The sequence below is a fragment of the Lactuca serriola genome, chromosome 4 (genome assembly GCF_051521515.1).
Source record: "Lactuca serriola cultivar US96UC23 chromosome 4, Lser_US96UC23_V15, whole genome shotgun sequence".
NCBI lineage: Eukaryota > Viridiplantae > Streptophyta > Magnoliopsida > Asterales > Asteraceae > Lactuca > Lactuca serriola.
Window position 1 is genome coordinate 215,297,278 of NC_136411.1, and position 9,431 is coordinate 215,306,708.

The following is a 9,431-nucleotide window of genomic DNA, read 5'->3' on the forward strand; positions in this document are numbered from 1 at the left end:
ATACACTGGGCTATTGGTCGTAATACACCTCGAAATAAGGAGGATTTGTCGGATACTCCAATCTTGAAGTGAATATGAATGAAGGAGTTGATACTTAGGGGCTTTGTGAGTGCGTCTGCTGGTTCATATGCTGGGTTGATATAAAGAACTATTAACGAACCGCCTGCTACCTTTTGAAGTACAATGTGGCAACATGTTTCATCCGAGAACTATGTATTAGATTGGCGCTAGAGTATGTGGCAACCGTATTATCACAAAATAGCATAGGAGAAGACAAGTGTGTAACAACAAGGTCTGTAAGTAAATGTTAGACTCAGGAGATTTCATCCGCCATATTAGATAAGGCTTTGTATTCTGCCTCTATAGAAGACTGCGTGATAGATTGTTTACATGCTGATCGCCATGTGATGATGTTTGAGCCCAAATAAATGATAGGAGAAACCCCTCCACAATCTAAATCTGAGAATTCTTTGAGTTCAAGTGAGGATCAACGATTAAGATGTAGGCCATGATGAACTGTGCCTTTTAGTTAATGAAACATCTACGTTAATGTCTGCCAATGATGTTGGAACGGGGGAGTGCATGGACTGGGAAAGTTAATATATAGCAAAAGAGACATATGCTCTTCTGCAAGCCAAATTTTACAAAGATCCCACTGATTTCAGATAACGTATAGGATCAACACTTGCAGGGTGTTCTTAAGAGTCAGAACAATGGAAGGGTTGAGAGGAGTAGTAATCTTTTTGGTACCATCCATATTTAACTTGTTTGAATGTCTTGAATATGTCGATGTTTAGAGAGAAAAAGAGCTTGTTGGGAAGGAATTACTTCAATACCAAGGAAATGATGGAGGGGACCTAACTATTTGATGGAGAACTTGTTGGTTAAGGAATGAGTGAATTGGTTGTTGTCATGGTTAAGGGACAATATTATTGTCATGTGCCATAAAGAAACACAAATTGTTGTCATGATTATAGATAAATAGAAAGACATCTGCCCTGGACTTCGTAAACCATAAGTATGATGAAAAGATGTGTGTTCCATGTACCATGCTCTCGGTGGTTTGTTTAATGCCATACTGAGACTTTCTAAGTTTGCATATGTGGTTTGGGAATTTAGGTTAAATGAATCTGGGTGGTTGAGACATGAAGACTTCTTTATATAGAGTTCCATGAAGAAAGGCACTGTTCACGTCAAGTTGTTTTAAAGGTTAGTTTTGAGAGAGAGAGAGAGAGAGAGAGAGAGAGAGAGAGAGAAATAGAGATGATGGTTCGATAGTGATTGGTTTCGTTACCGAAATGAATGTGTTGAAATAATCGTTCCCGTATTGTTAAAGGAACCCCTTAACAACCCAATATGCTTTGTATTTTGAAATTGTACCATTGGGAGTCCTTTTGACTAGGAATAAACATTTTCATCTAATTGGGTTGTAAGAAGCTTATGGAACTAATTCCCACGTTCTATTTTGCATTAGTGCATTGAACTCTTGATCCATGGCATGTCGTCATTTGGGAATTTTGTGAGCTTGAGTGTGGGTGTTTGGTTCAATGTTAGAAGGGATAACATGAAGATGATGGAGTTGATGAAAGACGAAAAAAAGTATTTTGAGTTTTTTATTTCTGGTTCGTTGTGGTGGAGAGAAGGTGGGTGGAGAAATAGAATTATCATCTTAAGAAATGAAGCCAATTAGGGTAGGACAGGAGTTGGTGCAATCTTAGACAGGATTGGATATATGAACTAATAGTGTGGATGGAAGGGTATGTGGATTAGAATGATGTATAGGCTGAGGAGATATAGTTGACATTGGTGAGGTTGGTTGAGAGGTAGGGTTAGCGGGTAGGATGGTGAATCTGGACATGGTATTTGGTGTGGCAGGACATGAGGTGTAGGAGTCACAAAGGTGTTGTTTGTTTTTTTGAAGCCAAAATGTCTGCAGTCTGCGGATCACATCTACAAGCCTTTGCAACAGAAGAGGTGGACCACATGTCTGCCGTCTGCAATAAGAAGATTGTTTGTTTTTAACGTCTGCAGCTGTTGAAATAAATTATTTTTTCAAACATAATTTCCCGTTATAAATATTAAAAATGCATTTTCAGCAAAAAGAGAAAGAAAAAAAACTGGTGGTTTTTTTTTAAGGTAAAAATGTGGTCTGAAGACCTTTGAAGACAGTGGTCCAGGTCTGCGTAAAGAAGACCTCGCGCAGACGTTTTTTGATATGCACACTTCCAAAAAACAAACACTCTACGAGGGCATATGTCTGCGCGTTGTCTGCGCGGCGCAGACAAAAGTGGTTGCCCAGATCTTCGCATAAAAAACAAACACCCCCTAAGATGAAGATATTTTTGATGAATTGATTGCTGAAAAGGAGTTTGATGTATTAGTAATTTGTGAGATTTTAAAGAAATCATGGGCAGTTGGTAAGGTAGGGGAAGAAGAATGGGAAGAAAAATAAGATTCAATAAACTGAATATGATGAGAGTTGTATAGGCAGCATGTGGTAGGCTCAAAACCTTTGTAAGAGGATTTTAAAGTGGATTAACCTTGGAAAAGACATAGGGCTGATCGTGGCGGAAGCTTGGAGTTAGTGTAAGGCCTTAGCCATGGATTGCAAAGAAAACCAACGCATTTGAGTTTGGTATAGTTTGGTGGTTGGTTATAATATAGACAATCGTTTGAAATGCAAGAGACCAAAAGGTAAGTGGTAATTTGGCATAGTGAAAGAGAGGAAGTCAAGTCTAAACCACATGACAGTATCGTTGTTCGGCTACACCATTCTATTCATGAGTATGTGGTGGGGTGGTGAAGTGAGAGAGGTCATGAGCATGTAGAAACTGTGCAAAACCTTGGTATTCACTACCATTGTCAATGAATATTGATACCAGTAGTGTTTGGAAGAAACTCTCAACAAGGAGTTTGGATTTAGGTAATAGTGTTGCAACATCATATTTCCATTTCATAGGATAGAGCCAAACATATTTAAAGTAGTAATCTACAAAAATGACGTAATAACTGAAATTGTCAATTAAAGTTTGAACAAGAACTACACATCAAAATATGTTAATTCAAGTTGTTTTGTAGCAAAAAATGAATTTGGACCAAAAGGTAGCATATGGATTTTGTCGATTGAACAAGAAGAAAAATGCATACAAGAATAGGAAATTTGATTAGAACTAAAACCTATCTTTGTGACAAGAGACTTTGATGGATGCATAACCTAACTTAGTGTGTCAGGAGAGTGGATAGATTTTTGTGGTTACATTGATTTGAAAAAATGGATGGCAGATTAGCATAGTAAAAATCTTCAAGGTTCTTGCCTCCTAAAAGACCCCCTACTCCCTTGTGCGAAGATCCTTCACAAAAAAAAAATAAAAAAATAAAATGGGAAAAATTCAATAGAAACCCGATTGTTCTTGCACAACTTAACAATATATAAAAGGTTTCAATCTAAATTTGGAACACATAACACAATTGGTAAATATAAGGTTTTGATTGGTGTGTTAATGTGTTTAATGCCAGCATGAGATATTTTAAAACCTTTACCATCACCAAGTATTATTTCATCAGTTCCTTCATATTTAGAGATGTTATGAAATGTAGATCGATTAGAGGTTATATGATTTGAGATGCCACAGTCAAATAACCAAGTTGAAGGAATACATGTTGTGACATTTGGTATAGGAGTCCTTGAATCACTGTTACTGATGGTAGTACTGTTGTCTTTCAGAAACTTGGATAATTACTAATAATCTTGATTCTAATGCCCTACAATGTTACATAACTTGCAAAAACTATTGTTGTAGTTGTGTCGGCCCCTATGTGCTTGAGATGTTGTCCAACATGAGCGATTTGTTCCTCTGTTGTTGCGTCTGCCACCTCTCTGTGAAGTAGAGGTTTCAGATGGGATACCGATAGTGTTTTCTAAATTTATTGAAAATCGCTAAATTTAAATAAGGATTAGTTGATTCTACTTTATTTCAAAATAAAGTAGGGGATCATCTGATGCTCGTTCAAATTTATGTCGATGACATTATCTTTGGTTCGAATGATCCTTCATTATCTAAGGCATTTGGGGAATTAATGAGAAGTCAATTCGAAATGATCACGCTGCATAAAATTAATAAATTTTTGGGTTAAGTATTCGTCAAAGCAGGGAACAAATCTCTATCAGTAAAGAGAAATATACACGAAACTTGCTTGAAAGGTTTGGCATGACAAATAGCACAAAAGTCAAAGTACCTATGGTTGTCGGCACGTGCTTAAGTCCTTCGTTGGATGAGCCTATTGTGGATCTCACGATGTATAGGTGCATGATTGATTCGCTTTTGTATTTAACTGCATGTCGACCTGATATTATGTTTATTGTATCTAATTGTGTCAGGGAGGAATCGAATCCAAGAGAACCCCATTATAATGTAGTCAACAATATCTTATCTTACGTCAAACATATAGTTTCGTTAGGCTTGCGGTATCCATCGAAGACATGAATTTTTATCCAAGCATTTTCTGATGCGGACCTAGGTCAATGTCAATTGGATCAAAAGAGCACAACTGGTGTCAATTTCTGGATGAGAAACTTGTGAGTTGGCAATTAAAAAAGAATACTTGTATTTCTATTTCGACATCTTAGGCAAATATATCGTTGTTGTTGCATGCACATCACACGTGATTTGATTTCAAAGCCAATTGCGAGACAATGCAATCAACATGAACAAAATACCTTTATACTCCGATTCTCAAAGTGAAATTCATATTTGTTATAATCTAGTCCAACATTTAAAAATGATACATATTGCTCTTCGTTATCATTTTACCAAAGACCACGCTGAAGATGGAGACATTGATGTCCATTTTGTCAAAACAATAGATCAATTTGCTGACATTTTCACAAAACCTTTAGATGAAAAATCATTCTTAAGGATTTTGAATGGATTGGGAATAATGAAACATGCTATGTTCCATATTTTTCTTGAATTTCACTTGAACATTTGTTTTACTTACTTCCGATTTCCTTTATTACTTTCGTTTACTGGGTAAAACTTTCGTGTGTTTTATTCACTTTCGACTGTTGGTGTTCTATTTAGAGGTTACTGCTCATGTTAAGCGTTCGGCTGCATTTGCGTTCGACTTCATACTGAATCGTTCAATATAGGATTTCAATTCACATCTGATGCAAGACCTTCGACGCACAACCTTTTTTTGATGACTATTAACTTATGGGTCGAAAGTATCTAGGTAACGTTTTAAAGTTCTTTTTTTTGGTTTTTCAAAAATCAAAAATGCAAAGAGAATTTCTTATTTTTGTTTTTGCTTTTTCAAAAATAAAAAATCCAAAAAGATTTTCTTTTATTTTTGTTTCTATTTTTTTAAAAGAAAAAATCACAACTCCAAAAACATTTTCTTAAATTTGTTTTTTCTTTTAAAATGAAAATATATTTTCGTTGGAATCTCAATGACCAACATGATGCTCTTTCGCATGCTACATGAGAATAATCATGAAGGAAACATGTATCACTCAAAACTATGTACTAGTTAAGTGTCCCTAGAAGCATGATGCGTCATGTTGTCGTTAAAGCCTCAAAGACTTTTTGGAATGAGATTTTCATTTGATTATCTCCTCTGAACTTTTGTTACTTATAGTCATCACCAACCATACTTGTTTTTTACTACACTAGTCATCCAAGTAATTTTGCACAACAAAATCACACTTATGTTAAGTTGTGATCTTAAGTTAAATTAAATCCACCTTCGAAACCAAAAGAAAAAGAGTCCATTCGATACTCATCAACGAGTATTCGATTATAATTCAGGGGACACCAACAAGCAATTATTCATCTCTCTTCATGTCGAATGATACTCACTATTTTTTATTAATGCTTCTACCTCATTCTTTGACACACAAAAAAATAGAAATCCTTGAGGTTTTTCGTATTACCAACTCAAAACCTAGATTTCGCATTCTTTGGCACATGATTTCGCTTAACAATCCCATAAGCGAATACGCCCAGCCTCCTTGCAGACAAAATTGCCTTTACTTGGTAACGAAACTTGTGAAGGTTCTTATCCAACTAAGAAAAGCAAAAGATCCATGTGTTTGGAGTTTCCTGTTTGGGATAGCTCTGAGATGTTTGACAGGAAGAAGCTCCGAGCTCGACAATGCCAAGCTTGAAATATATATTTTGTAGTGTTAGGGTTATACTATGGTCTTAATGTTGATTATGCATCACCCTTATAGGAAGAATTTGGAATCTCAATCTCTCACACGAAACTAGCAACAAGAGTATCAAGTGTTCAGTTTTGGGGACTTATTTTGAAAGAAATTTACAATTAGGAAAATATTCTCATTCCTGATGGAATTGAATCTGATGAATTTCCAACAATAGCTGGTCCAAGGATTTCTATGGATGATGTTAATGTCTTTCCCAATGTTGTTCGAATTCCTAATTCGATGCTTAAGTTGGTTGACCCAACTGATCCTTTGTTGATCAATTACTTGCTTTCGATTGATTCCACCACTACAATGAGTGTTTTACCACCACGGTTACTCAAAAAGAGTCAAAATATCAGAAGAAGAAACATGTTGAGAAACAACCCGAAGTAACAAAGGAGTTTGTAAAATACATCAAACCTACAAAAACAGGGGTTCTCAAAAGAACTAAGAAACCCTCAAAAACAACTTATGATTCTGCAATCCCAAAACCAACTCAAGAGCCTGAGCCAATGGATGAGACAGTTGCACACAAGGTGTCGAAACTTCTGTTCCAAGTGCAGAGACAATTCCACAGTAAAGTGAACAAGATGGGAAAAAGGGTGATTAAAAAAGATTTAAGAACTTATAGTGTATTCGAAAGGGAGTTATTATTCGTGAGATTTCATGTCCCAGTTCACCAGCAATAAAGAAGCATCAAGCTATCGATGTTGAACAAAAGATAAAGAAGACAAAGAATGTTTGTGGTGGAGTTCTACATGAGGAAGTAACAGTCGAGACTGAGAATGATAATGATACAGAAAGATCATACATTCGAATCGAGGATTCTTTTATAGATTCACCACAAAAATATACTCATGTCAAGTTGACTTTTGAGGAGACAAGGATTCCTAGTGTCATTGTAAACGTATCTGATACACATAACACACCAATTCGAGTGATTAGCAACAAAAAAACGTCCCTGAGAAGGCTTTAGTCAAACCATCCGGGGTTTCGAATACTGATTCTGTTCAGGAGGTGGTCGAAACTCCAGACATCACTATGCACTTATCTAATAGGACAGAAATGTCAACATAGACGAAGACATGATCAATAACGAATCTATTATCACAACTTCCATTACAACTTCAATAGTTTTAACTCCACTAACATCACCCATTCTTACCTCTGTTTTTGATTCTCCTGTCTCACTAACACATTTTGGTGTTATGCAATAACCTTTCACCACTCTTTTCTCCTCTTAATCAACTGAGAAGTCCCTTTAAGGTGATGAAGCTGATGAAGAAGATGTCATGGTTTCGTTAGCCGATATTCAATTCAATCCAGAAGAAGAAGATATTCCTAATGAACTAATCATGTCATGTAAATAGGACAAAGTTTTAAACTCAAATATCAATTCTCTTCTTTAAATTACAATAGATACTAAAGGGAAGAGTTATGTGACTAGGTTCAAAATGTATTATTTGTTGAAAGCTCAAGAATCATGATTGTGAAATCTTATTGAGGGTGTAGAGCAGAAACAAGCAGTCTGATTGGTTGTTCATTCAATGTGTTTCGATTATGAAGTTCAAAATCTTTGTGATGTGGCATAGGAATGTCATGAACATTTTGTCGAAAATGTGAATGTAACGAAGGCATCTCTTGAACTCAAAGTCGATGTGATTGTTGGTGCCGTGAGGTCGCTAAAGTTTGGCCTTGACTTTCTTGCAAGTCAAGCCCTGCTCCACAAACCATGCTATATCGCTTCATGCAAGGCCACCAACAATCTTAACAAAGATCCATATACATCTTCGTCACCCCGGGATGAATGGAGAATCTCGAATTGTGAGCCTCCACCATCAGAACTTGGTGCACCTTACCCCAATATGGAACCCATACCCTCCCGTGCAAGGTCAATAGTATACGGCTATCATAATCGAACGAAGCCACCTGAACAACAATTTGCTCACACTTCCGGTGCTCTTCCTTCATAGCCTCAACCTATGCCTCACGAGTCCCCTCCAACAACGGAGTAACCACGGTCATCCTCAAGCATAGATCTCGAATCGGAGCCGCGACTGTCTTGCGGTTGCGTGCATCAGCCACCACATTCGCCTTCCCAGGGTGGTACAAAATCTCACAATCATAATCCTTCATCATATACAACCAACGATGTTGCCTCATGTTCAGGTTCAGATGGTGCGTGAAATACCTTAGGCTCTTATGGTCCGTCTAACTAGTACAACCAACCCCATAGAGGTAGTTGTTGGATTAGTGTCCAAGTCCATAACTATAATTGGTATATACTTCACCCACCCGACATGGTCCATTTGGGTTGCATGGAATCATGCATTTGGATAGACTAAAATGAGAGAAATAACACTTAATGTTTATTAATATATTATAAGGTATAATTTATTAATAAGATTATTTAATTATTATTGATCAAGAACTAATCTAGAATTAATTAAGTGATCTAAAGAAGACTAATTAAATATATGGGTTGATTGTGTAAATCATCCATACTTGTATAGTGGGCTAATGCTCCATGGATTATCAAGTTGGGCTAAAACCCATAGGATGCTCCATGGATGCTCTATGGTGTATTTGAACCCATGGATCCAAGGAAATGGAAAGCCATGACAATTAGGGTTTATCCTAATTGTAACAACCATATAAGCATCATATTCTTGTGCAAAAATCGGCCACTATGTGTGTATGTAGAGGCCAAGCTGATTTCATGAAGTGATGATTTCTCTCTAAGTTATTCCAAGTGCATATGATGTTGTGTGACCCATTTGAGGTGTCACATTTGGGGCACTAGGCTGTTGAGCTCGATGGAATCAAGCACCAACAAAGAGGTATGTATTTCTACTAATTTCTATATTACTTGTACTTCATAATATGCTAGTTAGGATAAATACCTTGGAAATTGATATTTGCATGTATAATAGAGAAAAAATAGATCCAAGGTATTTAGGGTTGCATGTACACCATAGGAGTGTTAGAATGCTCAAAACCCAACAGTGGTATTAAAGTATAGGCTTGTTTTCTTTATACTTGATGCAACTTGCTAAAAAAATCGATTTTCTGCTCACTGCCCAGTTGACTGGCCGAGTCCATCATGGAACTCGACGTGTCCATGCCTTTCTTTAACCAACACGTCGAGTCAGTTCATGCACTCGACGAGTTGGCAGCCCAGAGTGCATATTTTCGGGTTTTGGTGCTGAAATTGGTCTACAATCAT